This window comes from Anoplolepis gracilipes, chromosome 17 (genome assembly GCF_047496725.1).
Source record: "Anoplolepis gracilipes chromosome 17, ASM4749672v1, whole genome shotgun sequence".
NCBI lineage: Eukaryota > Metazoa > Arthropoda > Insecta > Hymenoptera > Formicidae > Anoplolepis > Anoplolepis gracilipes.
Window position 1 is genome coordinate 8022112 of NC_132986.1, and position 23122 is coordinate 8045233.

The 23122-nt window shown below is 44.6% G+C and overlaps 1 protein-coding gene across 15 annotated transcripts in view; it reads right to left on the reverse strand.

Moving 5' to 3' along the window:
* The window catches only part of LOC140675363 (uncharacterized), a 202060-nt gene that overhangs the window by 150919 nt on the left and 28019 nt on the right, over positions 1-23122 (reverse strand). Inside the window, exon 1 of one of the 15 annotated variants that reach the window (XR_012048382.1) lies at positions 13878-14346. The exons of the other annotated variants lie outside the window; for them this stretch is intronic. The gene's annotated coding sequence lies outside the window, so the exon portion shown is untranslated. Of the gene's footprint in view, positions 1-13877; positions 14347-23122 lie in introns of those variants that run through there. 15 annotated transcript variants of the gene reach the window in all.

Consider the following 23122-nt stretch of genomic DNA (forward strand, 5'->3'; position numbering starts at 1 on the left):
GTTCTTCTATTTAACTTTGCCGAACGTATCGTTAAGTTACAGACACCTGGAATGAATAGGATGAATGGATTCGATCACGAATTAGATTGTTATCGCGCGCGCTATCTAGAACGAGAGGTAGATTCTAGGATTTACAGACATGTCAAATTCTTTTGAAAGATTTTTTTTTTCTCATTGATGAAATAACAATCGATACCGACTTGAGTGCTTTGTCAATCAATCGCGCAAGACCAGATACCCTATCGAGCAACCAACTCATCGCTTCAAGTTTCGACTTGAAAGCGACGCGATACGCTACACGCACGTGCGTGTACTCTCGATAGAGGCGGCGAACGGCAGCGGTGGCAGCGTCTGCGAGTCAGCATCTGCAGGAGCCCTGCGGGCAACGTAAGATGAAGCGAGCCTACGAAACCGGCGTGCCATGGCGTGATGTGGCGTGCCGTGCCGTGCCGTGCCGTGCCGTGCGTTGTACACGCTGTTCGTGTTCCGCGACGATCTCGCGCGTATGCGTATTCTCGTACGTATTGTGTGTATCGACGTATGTATATGGCGCACTACAGCGTCGCGGTAGCCGCCTCGGAGAGATGGGATTGCGCGATAGACCGCGTGTCGAAAATAGAAATATAATCTGATAGGCTCATTGTGCCCCGAGCTACTCGGTGCTATCCTACCAGTACTACCGACGAACCGCATCAGTTATCTCCACACACCAGTTTTCGTTGTCTCTAGTCACATCTCTCTCTCTCTCCTTCCGTCGTTTATTTTCACGCATGTTCTTTGCCTTTTCTTTCATTGACGTGCCCTGCCCTTTCGACTTCCGTTGAACATCGCGTTATCTTCTGTTAGCTATTGTTGTTTCCGAAGGTCTTTTTTTCATAACCCGCGACGTGATTCTTAGACTGCCGTTACGACCGATGGAATCTGTCGCAAAAATGATGCCGTTGGACGATTACGGTCGGAAAATGATCTTACAAAGACCGAAATATTTGAGGGAAGGTCTCAATTTGTGGGCAAGAGCGGGGGGTGCAGGGGGTTAGAGAAGAAAAAAATCGCTACGATAGATCTCCCCCGCGGTTTGACCGTAAACCACGACGTAGTGGAAGCGTGACCAATGGCATCGTGATCGTAAAGAAATTAGAGGGGCAGTAATGGTTTCCGGGTTAGGTGCCTTCCGGTCCGCATACATCTTCTCCGCGGCCGGTCCGCGGATACGCGCTCGCTTATATCGGGTTAGCTCGCTGACCCTTCGCGGTAACGGCGGAAGAGCAGCATTTGTCTACGTCCTAGGGACCGTTTTCTTTCGACCGATCGATCGTGACGTATCGGGAGAAAGATCACCGACGGACGTTTCGGACGCGTCGATCAGCTGACTCGGAGCGAGCGAGTAGATCGACATGTTACTCGGAAGGCCAATTAATTAAAGCTGAAAATTAATTAATCGTCTTTCTCTCTCTCTCTCTCTCTCTCTCTCTCTCTCTCTTTCTCGGCAACGCCGAGTTTAATATCGGTGGAAGTTGATTTTATCGTGGCCTCTTAAACCCACGTCGCAGGGCCGCGTGTTGTGTCGCAATTAAAGTGTCACGTCGGATAAAGAGATGTAAGCATGTCGACTAATTACTTGCTTTTTCCATTGGTAATTGACAGTTCGGATAATAACAGGAATATTACAGGAGCATGTGTGCTTTAGACATGCGTGTGAACAGATATACTTACTTCTTCATGTCGCTCGCTTCTATTCCGAGAAGATCGGCAGAAAGGTATAGGACGCATTATTCGCGTCCTATACCTTTATTCTCAGTAGCTTAATCGACTTGGCAGCGATGTGACACGTATGATCGTTGGAATTTTCGTTCCCATATCCCGGAGTAGCGCTGTTCGTTTGCTGGAAACGCGCGAAACGCACAAACAGAAATGCAATCAACGGCGCGACTGCATCAAGTGCGCGAACGCGGTCCCATGCGTATCAATATGTTTTGTTGCGTGTCGCCGACATGTGCATTGTCGAGGGAACAACCGTGCATCAACATACTCCGGCATTCGTAACGATTGCCTTTGAATCGGCCCTTAATTCCTTATCTTGTCGTCGTACCGCGACAATAATAAATTAACTATGTAACGGGCTTATTTACACGTTCATCAATAATGCGGAAAACAACGTATCTTTGTTACTGCATTGTTTTGCTTTTGATATAATGTTCGACATTCGCAGCGGAAACCCGAAAATTAAAAATAATATAAAGAGTGTTTAATAATATATATATATATAATATAAATGTGAAATAAAATCAAATTTCTCTCTGAACAATTTTAAAGGTATGTGCCGTTCCACATTTTTCACAATCGCATAATTTTTTCGCATTTCAACTTGAATGATGACAAATAACGTGCGTGCTTGAGCATTTATCTCCGAAAGATTCTAAAGATTCTAAAGATCTGTGACATTTCACTTTTTAACAATCGCGTAATTTTTCGCATTTCCTTCGACGATAGCAAGGAAATGCGTGCTTGGCTGCTTATACGGTATACGACCGGAAACGGAAATGATCAGAGCGAAAGAGAGAGAGAGAGAGAGAGAGAGAGAGAGAGAGAAAGAGTAGTGGAGGTAGTGCGTTTCCTCCCTCCCTCCCCCCTCCCTTCCCGGCCCTTTGCCGCAGAGCGGTTCGTTGTTCGTTCGTTCGTTCGTTCGTTGTTGTGGATGCGCGATTGCGAGCGGAACGCGAGCGAAATGGAACGGGAGCTTCCCGGCCGGCCGGCCAGCCCGTGTGCGCACTGATTGATCAACATTGTTGCCGAATTAGACTCCAGCGAGATGGGCATATTGATTGGCAATCAGTGTCGCCCGGCCACAACGAAGCCTGTCCGTCCGTCCGGGAAACGGTTTGCTAACGCAAACACCGTCGCACCTGGATCACCACATTGACGTTTTTTTTTTTTTTTCGCAAAAATACTGTCGCCGACGTTCCACCAACATGTTTGACGTCGACATCCACCACTTTTGCCGTGTCGCGCTCTTCGGGATTGATTCTGCGCAAACGTAATACCGCTAAAAATTGCGCGATATTAAACGATCGAAATACTCACTTGTCCATTCGTCAACTCACATTAAGGCCGTCAATTGTTAATTAACTAAATCGTTGAAAAAGTCTTTTCTTTTTATATTTGAAAAATCAAGATATTTATATACTAAATAAAAATAAAGATTATTTGTTCAAGTGCCAGATACAATTTTAATATTTTCTAATGATGATAATTATTAAAATCATGTGTGCTTGTCTTTCATTGTTATTATAAATTGAAAATTCTTTCGTGTCACGCATTTAAGACTGTATAAGATATCGGTTATTTCCCTATGTTCCCAAGATCGCTATAGGCAATATTTCGCTGTAAATTTCGCGCGTGCAAATTATCGTCAACGAAGGGTGGCGAAAAAAAAAGTTGGGCGAAATCACGCGAAGCTGGTGCAACGGTAGCGCAGTCGATGACGATCCACGCAACTGGCAGGCCGGAAAATCAGCGTTGGTATCGAACAATCAGCGCGTGTACGTACCAGAAAATGATCGGAGCCGCGAGTCAAACGCGGGCATTCCCTACATCCATTCGGTCGTGGATGCACCTGGGCGAGAAAACAACGTGCGAATGCCTCCTGACCTACGAGCGTAACGCAGAATGCCACTTTCGAAGCCAAGGCGCTTTCGCGCGCGCTGATTTTTACGATCTGTGGAACACAAAAGCCACTTCGCACTGCGAAATAGTCCATCCGGAAGACGTATATATATATAGTAGCTATTTTAGAAACACATTTTAAAATGTTGCAATATTTAATTATATGAATCTACAAAATTTGACAATTTTTATATGTCACGGTTTATTTTATTTTTTACATTCAATATTAGGAAGGATTAAATAAATAATGAATAAAGGTGATTTTTTTCTTTTAATTAAACCAAACGTTTTGTTAAAACTTAATTAAAATTATGCGACATATTTAAAGAATATAATTATTTAAATATCTAGAAATAATTGAGATGTTATAATATTCTTTGTAATTATTATAGAGTAATAAAATTGAAGAGTAAACAATATACACACCAGCATGATATTGATATTTGATATTTTTGCCTATTGTACAGTTAAGAGAAAGCTACTAGCGATCGCTACTACTAGTGGTTCGTGATATTAGAAACCTCGGCGGTGGCGCGTTTATGAGTTGCGCATGACCACCGACAATGCCTAGCGGAAAGTCATTCGGCGTGCAACGCGCGTATCTTTTCTTGTGCGTAGAGGAAAGCGTTAGCTGCGAGTCTCGCCGAGTATGTACTACAACTGTATAGATCACGCACGTCGCAAAAATCATCACACAGTTTCCGAACCACTCATCTAACGAACGCGGCTCGACAATAACTTCTAAGAGAAACTTCTCTTACACGACCGCAATCTCTGTAAAAATTCCTCACAAAGATTATATATCGCAAAATACTCCGTTGTTTATATTACATATCACACAACGTATGTGTCGTAAAATATATGAATGTAAATTCTATATTTTTATTCGCATTTTATATACATTGTTTTGTCAAATATAAAATAAAAAGAATACACTGTTATATATGGTTTTAATGATTTATCCATCATTGCACGATAAAAAAAATTTCTTCGTAATGATATTACGGTTAGTAGATTATTAGATTCGCCTCCTCGCATCAACCCTCTTATTTCTTAAGAACTCAATCGGCGTCCCATCTTTGCCAGCTCACCGTGTGAATTGTGGCCCATACTCGGAAACGGTTAATACCAGTCAACCTCCACCTTTCAGAGAATATCTCGGAGGTGGGCGTAGGTTTGGGCAGATTAAGATCGAACGATCCTGTGGTTGATCCCGCGAATGGACCTACGCACGAGCGACTCTCGCGGCTCGCCCTACCTTTTAGTAAGCCTTCCTCTCGGCTAGATAAGCCTTTGGATTCGACCCCTGAGGTTGATCACCGATAGCCTGCGGCCCTAACATACTCTGCCAACTAGCTAGCACCCAATTCCAAATCCTCTGGCACCCTCTCTCGGCGAAACTGTCTGCTGCCAACGGCGAAAGGGCCGATTTGGAAAGAACGCGTCTTTATTCCCTTTTTCTCACTCCTTTTTATGGCCTGTTAAATGAACTTCCCGTGCTCTTTTATATCGTCCAAGTTGACTTGTCGACTTGCACTCTCTTTCTTTCCTTTACCAAAGTCGATTACGAATAGATTTCGCTTTGAGTAGGAGGAGATCCATGAATCGAACTCGTACGGTATTTTCGTTACGATCGCATTAAACAATCTTACCCGTGATTGCTAATCTAATTGCAACATACACAAGTGAATATTCCGGAAAAGAATTTGAGACGCTTAAATACAAAATTTTTTTTATAGAAAAATACAATACTAAATAAAAATAGAATTCTAAATAAAAACTTAGAATATATACTTAATATATTTGTAATTTATGCAGTTTGCTTGTTTATATTACTGGGGGATGCGCATAAAATTCAAATCACAAATGCAACATGACTTATAATATTAAACATTTAAAATAATGTGTCAGAATTATTCTTCTCAAAAAACATAGGTGTGCGGAGAAAAAACCCTTCCATTTTTCCTGAGAACAATTAACGTTCACTGTAATTGTAAGATATTACGTAAGCGAATCCACTTAAGAAAAATATTACACAGTATCTTCTGCTTTAGTGAGTTTATAAAAATATGGAAATACGAGGTTCCATAATATACCACGTATTATATTTTGCAATGTGAATATCTTGGGGAGAAAGATCTTCGAGAAAAGCCCTTCTTATTCATTTTTTCCCTTTTTCGTTAGTTATTTTTTTTTTTTATACAAACTTTTTTATTTTATACAAGTCGCATGAGAAATATTTCATTAAACTACAAAGCGACCGCACGCGCGAACGTATTGCCGACTGTAAAGGATGTTTTCACAACGAACGAGCTTTTCAGGATAGTCTGAAACAAGCAAATGAGAGTCGAGGTAATTAGTCGAGGTCGGATCCGCTTCCTAAAGAAGCCATACTTCTTCTCGAAAACATTCGGTAGAGATCGCGCGTCGAGGAGGTACCGTCCGACATAGACAGGCAATTAAAGCGACTCACGCTTAGACTCGCGTCTCGCGAACTTTCGGTGGGTGCGGGGAGGTCTAACGATGCTCGGAATGCAGTTTTGTAGCAGGGCAAAGTGGCGGGGGAGAAGAGAACGAGTTGGGTGGAAGAGGAGTGAAATGGATGGAGAACGCTAGCAGGACAGAGAAGAAGAAGAAGAAGAAGAAGAAGAAGAAGAAGAAGAAGAAGAAGAGATCTGGACCGCGCACGGGGAAGAGATAGCGAGCGCGGTTACAAGGGGGAAGTGAGCGGGCTGCCCGGTAGCAGTTTCCCAAAGCATCGCCATTAATAACCACCGAGATTATACGCTGTTGAGGCTGATGCTGAGGCCCGGCGTCGGTTGCTGCTGACCGCAACGTCGCTGCGAGAGACGTTGAAAACGAAGGTAGCGGAGGAAGAAAAAGGCAAAGACGTGCGCGATGCAACAGAGTCTCTTCCATTTAATATCGCTTACTCGTTCGAGCTAAACGACCGGCCAACCATTCGTTAATTTCTTCGGAATGCCACTTACTAAGTCGCGAAGATGAGATACACGAACTTGATCTTTCTGATATGGTTATACTTTCATTGCCACGTGAGAAATAACCGAGATGATATTAAAAAACAAATTTTTTGAAAAAAATATGCAATTCTTTTTTGACATTGATCAAAAATTAATCTGAATGGCTAGTAACTTCTCGGCCATTCTAGCCATCGTCAGCGAGACAACGAAAGCCAAAGTGTTTCGTCTTCGCGACACGAGAACATTGTCGCGGAACACATCGCTGCTGAAACGTAACATATGCAACGTGTAAGTGGAGGGCGAGCCCCCGCAGCGGGTGTAACACCGGTGACCGTAGAACTTGGTTGGATTGCATATCGCGGCAACGCCAACAGTCCATCCCGTCTGTCCAACGTCGTTCCTACGTTCAAAGCCGGTGGCGGCTATTTGGACAGCCTGTCGACCGCGCAGACGGTCGGTGAAACACACCGGGGCAACAAACAGTACAATACAATATTACAATCCGGGCAACAGCAACATCCCACCGGTGCAGGTACAGCGCAGTGACAGCGCAACATATCAACCGCGGTTGTGCTCTCGGCCTCCGGTTGTGCGCGCGTCTCCGCTCTCTTTTCCTCCGTTCTATCCCGTTCCTACTTTTATATACCGGGCATCTCTCTTTCTACGGGACGCAACCTCCCTTTCGCCCCTCTCGTACATGTACCTCCTGGCCGTTTCCCCCGCGCCCTTTCCATCGCCGCCGTTCGCTCATCGTCCCGTCTCCGTTCGATCGCGTTCCGTCTCGGTTCCACCTCGCCGAGCGACTATATCTGATTGGCTGGATCATTAATCACCGGTGACCGTGCGGCAGCCCTGTCCCGTCCTGCAACTAAACTCGTGGAATCGAACTCACCGGGGTGTACGTGCTGCCGTTTTTCTCTTTGCGATACCTTTTTTCCCTTCTCGCTATCCCCGCGTCCCCCCTCCCCTCCCCTCCCCCCCTCCGCCGCCTCCTGTTATTCTTCCCTCGAAGTCTTGTCCGGCTGCGAAAAATCCCGCAGTCACGACTTTAGAAAAGAAGAAAGTTTGATGTGCTTTATTGGATACATCGTGATTGAAATCGGATTCGAAATTTCCGATTTCTATCGCGTTTTTTCTACTAAAATCCACAAATTTTAGTTAAAGAATTTTATCCGAGCGTTTGTCTTACTCTTGGATTTTTCTTAATCCCAAGCAACATAATTCGAAAGATCCTTGCGACGATGTCAATTTAATTCAATTCAATGATATGTTACCGTGTATTATCAGTAGCGTGCCGTGTCTGTTTGAAATGATTCAACAATCGCATGTCATATTGATGATCAATGAGGCATGACGAAATTACTTTGTTATTTGATACTGACTGGTTGGTTGCGAGCCGTGCAATATTTTGTATCGCTCTTTCGACGAGTTAGCGTTGGCTTTAATCCGGGCAGACTGCGAGCAGGAAGCGCTTAATAAAGCATCGAGTTATGATTGGCCGATAACTAACTCGATTAATCTGTCGGATAATTAATTTATTCAAGATCCCCACGAATCGATAAGCGTTCGAAGAGGGGCCGATGATCGACTTGCAAAACTTTACCGCTATTCGCCCATCGCCACCCATCCGCCCGTTCTGTTACGAAACTTACGATGTCGTTACGGCATCTACCTTTATCGGCTCTGATTACGTTGCATACTTTGCATTACGAGCGTTTCTCACCTTCGATCTTTAAATATGTCTCTCGTTATTGTGTCATTCCTCGATTTCAATTGCGTCGCAAACATATCGCATTTCTAATATTATTTTTATTTTATTCAATCACATCTGTTAAATGATTAAATAAATTTCGACACACTATATACACGAAATGCGCGTGCGAGAGAGATTAAAACTACTTCAACATTTTTATTTAATATGTTTCTATTGCGACTTTTAGTTTTCTGTTTGCGAGTGACAAAATTTTGACGCGATAAACACATAAAGTGCACACAAGAGATTAAAGATATTCAAACATTTTAATTCAATATTTTTCCATTAGAGTTTCTAGTTTTCTGTTTGCGAGCGACAAAAAGCGCATTCTCAAGAGAAATTCTCTTCGCGACTGTTTTTCGCCCAGCAGACGGTCAATCAATGTGATTCAGTTTGTCCAGTTAGGGAGACTGAACTGTACGACACTCGGAAGAGACGCGACGGTAGGTAGGGTCTTAGGATAAGGAGCTCGAAAAAAACGTGTTGGTTGCCTGTTACGACAAATTGAGACCTGCCACTGTGACAAACCCAACGTATCCTCGAGTGACCTCGGTTCGCGGGTCCATCGACGACCCCGACCCGATCTATCGAGACGCTATGACCCCCGGAATCTCCTGGGGACACCTCTAATAGCCGGATTATCTCTCCTCTTGTGTTTCTTCCGTTATCCTCTTCTCCCGCCTCCAATAAGGATAACGAGCTGCCCTTCCAGGGCTTCGTCGCCCTCGCTCACTTTCTTTCCTCGAGCAGGTGCACGTTGGATTTTTTCTTTTTCGAAGAAGATATATTAAGTATTCGTTATACAAGAAAGTTGCGAAAGCTTACATTAAAACACCTAAATCCTACTTTACAGGTATAGAAACAAATAGATAATTTTGACGTTAGCGTTCGAAATAGAGATTACATCTATTGTCTGAGATGTGCGTCGTCGCAGCAAAATATTGGGGCAGCTTTTTAACTCTTAGACACGCGGAATATAGCATTTGGGTTATTCAACGTCCGCACGATGGATGAAAGTTATTGATTTATCGATTGGTTCGTCAAGCGATTAGGAGGGTCTGTTGATTAATAGTCGACGTATGCCACAAGATAAACTGACGTACTAGCGTTCGCCGACTTCTTGTTTTTCCTCTTCTTCTTCTCACTCGGCGTCATGACCGCCTGTGTTCTCTCCCTTCCACCTTGCATTCGAATAACTCGCGTCATGTAAGTTATTTGTACGAGAGTCGAACCTTTAACGATCGTGTCTCGCAAGACGATCGATGTTTTTGCTATTCGCGCGCTCACCCGTATAAAATCTCTCTCCGCTCATCTCCACGAAACATATTTAAAAATTATTTTCAAACGTAGCTCTTTTCAGCTGTTACTTGTGATTAAAAAAAAAATATATATATATATTTACATAGAAAAAAAAAATTACTTTCTAATGCAGTAAGATTATTTATAGAAATCTCACAGATTTCTTACTCTTCAAATTTAGTTCGAGGTGACAATCCTGACAAGCGTAAGGGAATATATACTAAACATTGTGAAAGTTTGTGCGAAATAATGTAAATTTTTTTTTTTTTTTTTGACATTCTAAGCGAAAGTTAAGAGAATTTGAAATTTCTCTATCTCGTGATGTGCGAGCCGCTGAATCGCTCGTGCATCACGATTGACTTCCTAAAGTCATTTCTTTAAAGGAACGCGCACAAGGTGGTCGACGCTCGCCGCGTACATCGTTCTTTCCGTACCGTAATATCATTCCCGTCAAGTTTTAACGCGTTAAAGCGTGGAAGGAGTTACCATCCGGAGCCATCTCGAGTGGCTCATTTGCTGTCGTTGCTGTCGTTTGCTGCCGACGGCGAGGCCACCGGTGGCTCGAAATCCATTAACGTTTGCTGCGCGCTCAGGAGGCCGACCAATAAATTTTATTAATACATTCGTGGCAGGGCAATAACGACAGGCGGCATTGTGCGCGAACGGGCTCGCCGAGGGAGAGAAGGCGAGAGAGCACGCGCGACGTCTCTCTCGACTGTTAAAGTCCGCAAGTAGCGATAATGGTAGCGTTTTGCGGCGACCGGTAAACCGCTCCGCCTTCCGGGATCCTGGTGGCCAGCGGGAACACGACGCTGGAACACGACTAACGCATTTGCAGTACCCAAGTGACAGAAGCGGCAACTGCCACATAGACACATTGGTACTTTGTACTTGCGAAGAAAGCCCGGCGCGCGAGACTTTTATTCTCGCGCGCCGGGCTATAATTGAGTTGAGTGCTTCAATTTTTTAAACTAATTTTAAGAGCTGATTATCGCTAATTTAATTTAATACATCATTTTTAATTTAAGAGATAATTTAAAACAAATTGTCTTTATCATGGAGCTATAATCTAAAAAAAAAAAAAAAAAATCATAAATTTAATCTGTAATGAAAAGATTGCGATACAACGTCTTAAATTGAAGAAACTGTCACTATATTAAATATCTGTTTTATCAGTCCCATCCTTCGGATGGATATAGAGCGTTAATTCGCGCTATAATGCGAATGTTTCTAAAGACCATTTGGAAAATACGCTATATTGGTTAAATCACAGGTCTCTACGAATACTTCAACGATACATAATCGCTGGCCATATATTCTTCTCTAGAAATAACGAACAGAGCGCGCGGCCCCGATAATCTCCGTATAACGAGATACCATTTAAATATCAAATTTTGGGCCCGTCCCGTACGGCCACGTCTATACCGGCGGGATCCCGAGGGAACCATGATCGGTTTCCAATCTGGCGGACGCCTTATTACAGACTGGGCCGGTCAGGCTTGTGGACGCCATACGGCTGCACGTGTCTACGTTACGAGGAAAGAGAAGAAGAACCTTACCGGGTATATATATCTACCGACCAACCAACGGCAGCCGGCGGGCTTCTGGTCGCCGTGTACCGCAAGAAGAGTAGTCTCTCGAGACGCGAGACGAGTTACGAAGGGGGGCCGCGACGGCTGCAGCGGCGGCGAGGGGGGATGACCGAGAAGAGAGGCCGGGGTCCCGCGCGTATGATATTAAACACTATAATTATTATTTAAATTCCAGTAGGATGGCTCCCGGTGTTGCGGCTCCTTCCTCTTCGCGTCTCTCCCCGTCTTCTCCCATCGCGTGCCTCCCGCCGCCCCCCTCACCCCTCGCTCCGTTTCTTTTCGTCGCGGCCTCTGTCCTCCCCCTCTCGCGCCTCTGTCCCTCTCTGCTTTCCTCCCCCTCCCCCGCCCACCGCCCCTCCGTCCTCTTCCTCTCATCTCGTCGTATGGCCGCGCAGCCACGCGCTTTTTGCTCTCGTATACCGGTCGCTTCTCGTCGACCGATCGTTTTGCTTTTTCAATGTCGCTTTGCTCCTGCTCCGCCCGCGCGTAGGCGCGACTCACCCGCTCGAGCATCGAGACCGAGAGGAGAGAAAGAACGGTCGCAACCGTAGACCCGATCTTATAACCATTGCCACCATGAGATGGTTTATTGCCGGGACCTGACCCCATGTAATCACTATAAACTATACCTTCTTTTCTCTCTGTCTTTCTCTCGGGGAGAGCCTTTTCCCCATACTACACGATCGTATTAGATGCCATTACATGCAACGCGGGAGGCCCGCCCTCTTCCTTTTCCTCCTCCTGTATTATCAATCCTTTTTTTCTTTTTTTCTTCTATGCCTATACATTTTCTCGATTCTCCTTGTTGGTTTAAGAAATTTTCGCGATATATCGAGATTTCTTATTTCACGCTCATGATTATTTTCACGACCTGGAGTAAGAATATAATTATTGGATTATTTATTGCTTCCTAAATAAATTCTTGTCTCAGTATTTTTTTTTTTTTTCGTTAACAACAAGACTTGTAAGTAATTTACATTTCAGGAAATAGTCGGACGGTTAACGGATATATTCGAGAGTACAGGGAGGGTCTAGAGCGCTCTTCTCTCAACTCGATGCCTACGACTGCGCGATGCAAATAATCTTCCTCCTCTCATGACCGAAGAAAAACAATGCGCCGGATTCAATACCGGTAGCGAGTCCGGACTGAGATCGTGCGTTGTGGGTGGGCCTCTCTCAACCGAGAGAGGAACGATAGCAGTATAACCGCGGCAACAACATCGAGAAGAGCTGCAGGGGCAGCATCGCTCCTCGGTTTCACGGCCTCGTGGAGCTGGCGGCTCCGCGTTGGCTCTTATGGGAACGCGATAGGCTCGATAAAGACGCACGCACACCAAAATTTGTCGGTTACGCATTTTTTAAGATCCACGCCCGTCTTATATATATTCCTTCCTTCTCTCTCTCTCTCTCTCTCTCTCTCTCTCTCTCTCTCTCTCTCTCTTCGTTTTTAGTCCGGACACGGAGAGAATCTCGAGTTATCTCGACACGTTTATCGCAAAATTTTCGAATCTCCCTTGGCCGTAGTACAATATGTGTTGGGGGGGTTAATGCACCGAGACGGAAGGATGCGCGTTTATACAAGTATCACCAATGTGAGTGGAGCCTTACGGGGGTAGCGTAGTAGTGAAACGATTTCACCGCGGTGGAGACCTCCGCGCAACGGGCTTGTTATTATTTGTACTATTGTTGGCTCGTGACTTGCAACCCGTGCCTTAACCCACGAGCCAGCCGTTCGCTCAGCTCTCTTCGGCCCGCCCACAAGAAAACAAACATCGATGTATCGCCGACCGCGTCTCCGTCACGCCGTTTCTTTCCTGACGTCGATGATGGTGGCGAGCCGTCGAGGTTCTACGCACGACTATACAGTATTTTATCAAGCACATCATAGGCCACCGAATAAATTACTTCTACGATTATAGATTAAAATGTAGTTAAGTACTTCAACTACATTTTTTTGCAGCTTTCGCGTTGACTCGACACTCGCGGTTTCCTCAAGAGATGCGACAAATATATATTTAACGAGGTCGGTGGACGGCAATGATTTCCTGTCACTTCTCGCAACGCGGTTGGCATACATTCTCAGCGACGGTCATTACCAACTTTGTCGTATTCAATGGATCGATTATTCGCCGTATCGATAAACGCTTTCATCCCTTCGATCAGATCGTGAGAAAATGCGTTAGTTGAACTTGGAGATATAAATGGAAAAGTCCTAGGCGCGACAGCCTCGATCTACCCGTATGTTGGATCATCGATCGTAGGCTCGATCGGCGAAATGCTTAGACCTCGCTCGTCCGTTCGTCCGTTCGTCCGTTCGTCCGTTCGTTCGTTGCCTAATGGTGGGATCGGTAAGAAGCGATTAAATCGCAGATTCCTTATCTCGCCTTACGGTTTCCACCCTGCTCCCTGGGCGGGAAGAGCCCCGAGGCGTGTACGAAGACGCGCCGCGCTTCCTCTCGTTCCTCTCCCCTTCGACCCTCGCACCTCGCACCTCGCACCTCGCACCTCGCACCTCGCACCCCGTCCACGTTTTTCGAGCCGGGTATACTATACATGTGCCTCGGTGCAGAGGCGCGTCATTATACTCACGTCACTCAAAAGCTTCTCTTCTTCTTCTGCCCTGCCGGGCTCCGAAGTTATGAGAAACACGAGCCGCGAGGTAACCGCTGCCGCCGCCACCGCCGCCGCCGCCACCGCTGTCTCGGTCGGCTTTTCTTCTTCTTCGTCTTCTTCTGCTTCTTTTTCTCCTTTCGCCTTCCCCTCCTTTAACCTTGCTGTCTCTTTCTCTCATCGTCTCAGGTCGCCTACTCACTCTTCGAACAATCATTTATAACCGTACATGATAATTCGTGCAACGTGTCCCCGAACAAAAACCGCGATCGATAGAGGTGGCAGATAAGCCAAGAGACGCTCCCGCAGTTCCGCGGTCGATCGTACCTACAATGAGTCACGGCGACACGACGCGACGTCTTCTGCGTCGTGTGAGTGAGTGGAGCAAAGTCTTATCTCATTTTCTTTTCCAACGCGATCGATCTCGATCTTTACTTCGGCCCGCCTACGTTTGTACGTGATCGTTCTTCATTGTTGTCGATTGTATCGAAGATTCTTGATAGCATTGAAAAAACAAGTTTTCTTTAGCCAACTCTCTCTCTCTCCTTTTTCCTTTAGAAATTGATTTCTAATATTTTTTTAAACGTCTTTATAAGTCAAGCAAACTGACAATAGTCCTCGAATCGATCTTGATGGATTTGCGAAATGGCATGTGCGTTCATCTGATGCATTCACATGCATTTGGAATTTGTGTAAAGGTATCTCTTTCTCTTCTCGATTAAGAGGAACCGGTGTGACGATGTGTGACTAATAATAAGGTACAGAAGGAAAGTCTCGGGCTGGTGCAACGCGTAGGCGAATCGAGAGTGCAGGGCCCACGATGTGGCCTCGCCCTTTCCTCTCTCTCTCGGCACCGTCTAACGCCATTCTTTCAACTCGCGCTTCCCCCGCTTCTCGTCTGGCCGCGTGTGTACCCACTAACCCATAATTAGAGGCTTTCGCAAATTATATGCGTGAACGTGTGTCCCCTCGGTAAAATATCGGCTTAATAATAACAGTTGGAGAGCACGGCAATTATCAGAACCCCTGAGGAGCGACAAGAGAGTCTCCCAAGTTCTTTTGTCTCCTCCTCTTCCTCCTCTCTGCGCAATTTCTTATGTCGCACCAAATGTGTTGTCTCTTATATAATCACGAAGCGAGCATTATTATACACGTATTAAATTGAAAACATTTTCGAGATAAATTAAATCATATTCCTTAAAATTAAAAATTAAATTAAATGATTTCGCACATTATTTACGCGTCGGCAGCACGCATAAATGTGTAACGCACGCGATCGTCGATCGTTTCGTGCTTTGGAGATTCCCTTGGACCTCTTCTGATATCGGATCCCTGTAAGAAGAGTCAAGTCTGGGTGAAGAGGAGCTCTCTTAGCAACATGTCTGCTGTTTTGCCAGTTATAATTATAGAGGCTCGTTTTTCCCGTGGATCGTGCGGGTACGTCGTTGTACAGCGCGTCCGTACGATACGCGCCGCGGGTTCTTAAGGACAGCCATAATGCGCGACCGGGTACAGCGGCTTTTTATTGGCTAATTGGTAATTAAGCCGGGTTAAACAGCGGGCAGCCAACGCTTTCTTGCCCGCCTTGAGTCGTTCTGCGACTCGCTAATTTAATTTGCGGTTTCGTCGCGTTCGTCCGCCCATACGTGAGGAACCGAACGGTGATGAGGTTGCTCGTTTGCTTTACCATCGGTCGTTTCTAATTCTTCCCGACAAGCGATTCGTACATTCCGCCGAGGGATACTTAAATTTCAAATTGTATATCGGCCCTACATTTCGGACGAGCGTTACAATATAAAATCACCATTCTAGAGAAATTACACTAAAATTATAATGCAGAAATTAAAAAAAAGGAATCGAGTTTGAATACGAGTTTCTGTTGATGGTATCACTTTGTCTACTTCTATTGTTACGTCTTACAAAGTTACGAGATACATATATGCAAGCCACACAAAGGTTTCATAAACCTCACTCGACTGTATTCGAGAGCTGTCGTTCGCGAGAATCGAGCGACGTGTATACATCAGTATTCTCGCGCAAGGAGAAGAGGGGGAGAAGGGGGGGGACCCCGAGGGCACGAAAAACACGCCCGGTACCGATTTGTCGACAAGATTAGACAATTTGTAAACACACCGTGCCGGGTGTACCGCCGGTGACCTGTCTTTCTGAACCCGTCGCTCGACTCTCTCTCTCTCTCTCTCTCTCTCTCGCTCCGCGTTTTCCCTCTCCCCTTTATCTCTCTCTCTCTCTCTCCCTCTCTCTCAGACCATGAAGAAACCCGTCACCGTTGTAATTCGAATGCATTCACCCTGGTTCATCCATTCACTCTTTCCATTCATGTCGGCCTTTCCCTCGTACGCACCGGCCGCGAACACGATGACGCCGTGGATTCGTGAGAGATTGTGATTATGAGAAGGAGGTGAAGGCGCGCGGACAAGAAGAGACGGAGGAGACAGGCTGCGGTGGACCACGACTATGCGGGGTCGTCTCGGAGGTCGGGTCGAGTCGGTCGCGAGTAACGGATGTGTAGGACGCATCGTCGCACGCTTCGTTCTTATCGATACTGATGAGCAAAGTCGTCGTCGTTGTCGTCGTCGTCGTCGTCGTCGTCGTCGTTGTAGCCGGGGCGAAGGGCCAGGGAAAACACGGAGGTGGGCTCAGACACGGTTCCTTCATTCAAGGATGCGCCTCGCCACACCTCCGCCGCGAAGAAGTCTGACCGGTGAAGAAACGAAACCGGATGTGCTGTTGTCAGGCGTCTGTAAGGCTTCTCCTCCAGCTCTCTCGTAATGTGACTTTCACCAATGTAATGTAATCTATTTGATATGCTTTCGTCGAATTTAATCAACAAATATTATATTTTAGCAGTAAATACCTAATTATTAATAACGCCGGGGTTTTTAATTTTGTTATATTACATTTTTTGTCGTATTTCATCATTTAATTACTAAAATCATAATAGTCATGTCGATAAGAAGAAGAAGAAGAAAAAGAAGAAAGAAATATGATGGATAGAAAGGTGTATTCGGACGTTGTTTCTTCATCGCGTTGAATTAAACGTATTCTCTCTTCGAGAGAATATAAGTCGTCTCCCTTTTCGTTTCTCCGTCTGACATCGTTTCTTTCCTCTCCTCTCCTCTCCTCTCCTCTCCTCTGCGGTGTCTCGAGATGCGCTTACGAGCGAGATGTACTTATGTGCTAGGGCGGTGACTTCAGACTTGCCTAACCTCACGTGGACACATCGGCTCTCCTCGCGCCCACGCGCAGAAAAAGCCACAGGACCTCTTTTGTGTTCCCTCCTCTCTTTGTCGTTAAACAATGAAACGCACGGGAGAAAAAGGGGGAACTCTAATAACTTTGGCTCCGTGACACACGCAGGTATAAGCAGGTAGTGTCGGCACATGTATGCGCGATACGATGCGTAGATTACAATATATATCTCGATTATTGGAGACAAATTATAATGAATGACGACGGCGACGAAACAACAATTCACGCATTGCGACGTATTTTGATAAATATTAACGAACGATTAAACGAAGATTAAAACAATTATTGAAACAAAAAATTATTTCTCTCCATTTAAGCGCGTCGCTGCAATTTTTACCGACGATAAACAGAGAAAATATACACCGTAGTTATCAAAAGGACAAAAGGCAAAAATAAAAATAAATCATTTGCAGCAATCGAGATGTCACAGTCGAAACGCTTGTCTGACAACGAATTCCAAGCCGAGTCACTTTGCGCGTAACGGAACGGACACGTGTCACGTGTCTCGCTCCGGGTTATCAATGGTCGCCGATGACGAGCGAGATCCATTTCGTATTCCAATAAAAGCGGCGGGACGTTGCTTCTTATAATTCGGCGAATCTAATGGTGTCGGAAGATGAGAGCGAGAGCACAATCTTCGCGTGGACAAAAGGGAAGGACGGGAGAGAGGCAAGGGACAAGAGTTCCTCGGCCGGCGCGAGATCGGACTCGTGACTCGTGACCCCGGCCCTTTTCGTTCCTGGCACATTGATTCTATGGAGTGACGGATGGTTCGGGGTCGAAAGAGGTCACGGTGGCGCCTCTCTCTCGGCCCCCCCTGCGTCTCGCCCTCACCCTCCGTTCGGCCCTCGGTGTTTAGTTTAGGTTCATTCCGTCTCGTATACTTTGCCTTTTTCGTCGGCATATATCTTGGCTAGGCTTCGTATCTCCCGTTCCAGAGGGAAACGCAAATAACTCGAGATCACGGTAGTACTAGTAGTCGGCTGCGGGTTTCAAGTGTTATTATAGTGATCGCGCAATAATCGTATAATTCGTACGAGAAAATTCAAGTATCAGACTAACGGGAGATTCTCTCGTTTTGATTCATTTCAAGTATTCTTATCTTTAAGCTCTCTGTAATGGAAACGTAATTGATATAATACTAAACAAAGTACATATTTATATACGAGAATATATTCGATTTGCGATAGTGTCTTGTAATACAGAAGCGGTGATTCTTCTTTTTAGCGATATTCTTCCGAGGTATTATATATATATATATATATATCATACTATGTTTGTAATCGTAACATAAGCGCGATCTGGAACACGATGCCGTAATAGAACAACAGGGAAGGGATCCGAAAGACGACGCACGAGAAGCAGGGGCGGCATGCACGAGTGCCCCTCCCGATGGAAAAATTAAATAGAATCATTTTACTCAACTGCGTTGTGCTCCCATCTCTGTATTGTACGGATATTATGACTGTGAAGTCGAAAGACTCGGTTTAGCAGGAGAAGGAAATGGGTGAGCGGAATGGAAAGAAAAAATATAGCTATCTTGCTACCCTTTGCGAAAAAGACTTACTGCTTTTCAGGATAAAGTAGAGAGAAAAAGAGAGAGAGAGAGAGAGAGAGAGAGAGACAGAAAGAAAAGCTTTAAGCATCCTAGTTAAGATTTGTCATGAACTAGTTTGTCACAGCCGAGTTATCTCTTTAAATCTTGACAAGAAAAACTAAGACTTTTGTCGCTCGTAACTTTCTTTTACACCCCTAACGATGTTGATTTCGGTATTGTTTTAATATGAGGGATCAAGTTTAGTATCGACACTTGCATTTACTTAAATTAAAATTAGAGCAATAATCTAATATGATGGATCATATATAATGGAATCTAAGGGAAACTTTCGATTATAATATCGAGCGGAAGCGAGTGTTAATAGATTTATCGAAAAACTTTGCATATTCATATCATGTAATTTTTTTGCGATTACGTCGGCCGACATTTGCCTAAACAACATTTGACCTCTATAGACGTTTCGAGTAACGTATACCGTTTGGCTGTATAAATTTTATGACGACGTTTTCCTGGCTTCGAAGTAGGCAAGTCGCGCGAGCGCGAGAGCGGACGCTTGACAGCCAGTGGTCAAAAACCCACATTGATGGCGACGGCGAGATTCATGGTCGTCAAACGAACCGATAGCTCGTAGGCAGGCCGTAAAACTCCGCTAAAACGGGAATGATGCGTCGTGGTTTGCAACTTCTATTTCGAGACGCGACCCCGGAAACAAACGTGGCAAAAGGTGAGGCTTCTCGTTCGCTTCCTTGCTTTTTCTCTCTCGAAAACCGTTACCGGCGCACCATTGCATTGTGTCGGACGATACTATTACGTCGACCTGTCGGTACTGAGTCTTATAAAAGAATTGCCAGAGTCTTCTCGTTTCTTGTTTTCCTCGCTTTTTAATCTTTCTTTCTTTGTTACCAAGAGAAGCTGTGGAGTCACCCTTAAAATACTTTATTCTAATTCCAACATATCAATAAAATTTATTTACCCGAAATTCCAACGAAAAAACCTCCCGAGGATCGATAGATTCGAGCTAATTCGTTGGTAGCAAAAGAGCTTTATTATATGATATGAGTGCGATTTTAGAATCGCGAAAAAAATGCCACATGTATTAATAGCATATATAGATTGATGAAAAAAATCAGTTTCGCTGAAACAACACGTGCGTGTTGGCGGGCTCAACTCTAAATCGTATCTCGGTCTAATAAATTTTCTCTCGCGGGGATTATCCCGTATGCTAGAACGTACATCTCAGCAGCCGCTATCTGACAATGTGTTTTCATATGTTAAAGACACGAATCTGTAGAAGGAGATGTTACGCGGCGACGGGTAGTTGCTAGAGACCGTTTCTGTTCCTTTCTTTTCTCTCCCGCGCGATAAAGCGTCCGTGGAACGGAACGAAGGAGCGACAGTTCTACATATTGGCTGGTATCTCCGGCCATTTATCTCCGAATTCATTACTGCCTAGCTGATGCAGCGCGACCGTGCATCGTGTATACGCTGCCGGAAAAGAACCCCGGACGAACGATCCCTTGGTCCGCTTGATGGTCTCGCCCCTCTCGTGGAACGCGCTTTCTTTTCTCGAGGAATTCACTTTGTATTAGGAGCTGACAAGCTGTCGAAACAAATGTACCCAAAGTCGATTTTTTTTCTTTTTTCCTCGACAATAATTGTCAACGCTATATTGATGTAATTAACAAACCGTTGCGCACTAAAATATTTAGTCTAATTTTAATGCAAATTATAAGTTTTACTCGCGATATAAATAAGAACAATTGTGATCTCGTGAGAAATAAAAATACTTATCATCTTTCATTCTCTTTAAAGAGTCGATGCATAAACAAGAATATCAATTATTCCGAAGGAAATAAGAATAGAATGACTGTTAAAGATTGTACTGTGTAAAAGATAATACTCAATATCATTTATGCATTTCGTTGATATCGCTCGTTGGTGATTACGATCCGGATTCTACAACGTGATTGTTATTAAGAGCTACATTACTCGGTGGCTTTAATCTGTTCGCTACGCCCGAGGAGGATCGCCTCGTTTAAATACTCTCTGTCGCGACTCTCTCGTCGCGAGCGATTTATCATTCCGGCCGCGCTAGTCGCACCTCAGCCAAGGTCTCTCCTTTAGGTTCCCGTCTTCCTCCGCTCTTGCCACCACCCTATTCTCTCGACTGAAATTCGGACGACCTTGAGTTCGTGACATGATTTTGCAAACCTACTCACGCTCAAAAATTCTCCGCTACCTTCAATGTCGTGAAAAGAATAATGCGCTTTCGATTTATGCAGAAGTGATTTATAACTTTTGCGATAAAATCTTTTCGAGTCAAGAAAGCATCATCAAATTGCAACCGCAACAATATATATATATATATATATATATATATATATATATATACATCGACGCGCGATATATTTATAAAGCTCGTGAGATGGTCGGTTTACTTGGCACGTTCCGACGATATTTATCTCGGGGGCGATTACGCGAAATATATACGCGGGCGGGGTTGCACGAAACACTTATTACCGCGGAAACATATGTAAATCCCTTTCCCGAGACACACGTCCATGTCTCGGATCCTCTCCCTTCACTTCATTGTTTCGCGGGCGCAACTTTTTTCCACTTACAATTGCCATCGTTCCATCCTGCGTTCCTTCCCACCCCCCCCCCCTCCCCCCTTCCCTCCACCATTCCCCGCCGTTCGCATTCGTCGTTTCTCTTCACCGGCCACGCAGCATCGGCGTCGGTTATACGGTACATACGGGGGTCGTTATGTTTTATGGCTAATTGTTTTATTATCTTTGACATATTTCCAGTTTACGGCCGCGGCTCGGCGTTTTGCTTCATGGCTGTCTATTGTGCGTGATGAACGTCGCTTTATATGCCACCCTGGATACTCTGCTCTACGTCCGGCTCGTGTTTTATCCGCGAGACACTCATCGTGTCGAATATGCGATAAGCGACACTTTACACGACAAAAAAAAAAAAAAAAGACATCTGGAATTTCCTTCACGTTATGAAAATGCAATTAATTTCTTTTCTTATTTCAGTTTTGTTTCCTTATTAAAACTTTATCGGGCAAGTTATTACTCGACTTAACTTGATCAAAATTTTAAACACAATTAATATCGTTCGATAAAACATGGAAAATTCTGTTATTTTTGCAGGAATAACTCGGGAGAAAAAATGCGTGGTGAATTTCCTGAATCAACGGGATCGAGAGTATTTCCGCCACGTGTCACTCGCCATTCCGTCAGGCTCGTCTCGCATTCCGACGCCGGAAGGACATCTATCACACCCTCGACACTCGCAATTGAGCGTGTTGCATCGGCGAAGAGGTCTGACCAACGACGAGTAAAGATAGACAGACGGAAAGACATGTGCCTCAAGAAAGCGAGAAGGGCGAAAAGGATGAATCTACGACGAACAAAGATACGTACGCGTTGGAAATTCTTTTTCGTTTAGGTATGCCAATATATCGGCTTCCATCGTCACCCTCCGACCACCTCCGGTGGTACGTGACTTCTCGTAAGAATGCACCCATAGTTCCGTCTGATCGGCCAAGCTGCTGGGGTTAAAAATAAATAATGTCCGCGTTCCGTCAAAATCGAGTCGATACGTGAATTCCGCCTTAAATTCACTCCGACACTTATCTATCCCTAATCCTGCGAACGCGATACTCGATTAGCGCGAGTTTTTCGATTATAATATATATTTTAATGGTTAGGTAGATAAAATATATCTGATGATGAAATAAAAATTCACTGTATATTTACGATTGAGAGGAAAAAAATGTTTCTCTTTTTCGAAAATATGGAAAATAAGTTTTTTTGATCAGAAACGTGTATTATGTAATTGAATCGATTCTCAGAGTCATTCCTTGTAAAAAAATCGGAGGTTTTTCTGAAGGATAACTTTGAACCGGGAAAGCTCGCGATAGATCTGCTGCCGAAGGATATTCCGGGAAGGTCGAGGTGTTCCACGGGCCCGTTGACTCTCGGCTCATATAAATCAATGTCTCTCCGTGGCACACCGCGCATATAACACCGTAATGTCGTCCAAAGGCCTCGATATATTCGCAGGAGGGTCGCGCCCACGGACTTCGGGGTCATTCCGGCATACATCACAGACGTTGTCAACTCAATTCTCTTCTTCGCGCATTTAACTTTCCTTTCCACGCATATTCAACTTTAATTCACGTTTGATGCATCGCAATCAAATCAATTCAGTAGTCAATTCGTCCGCGAATACACAGCAATGCTGATTCTTTACGAATATGAATAAACAGTCACACTATTCTTAAAGAAATATCTACTATGATTCCAAAACGAAACTGAGATGTACGCAAAGTTGAAAATAACGACTGTTATAGAAATATCCATTTTCGACACGTAATCGGAGA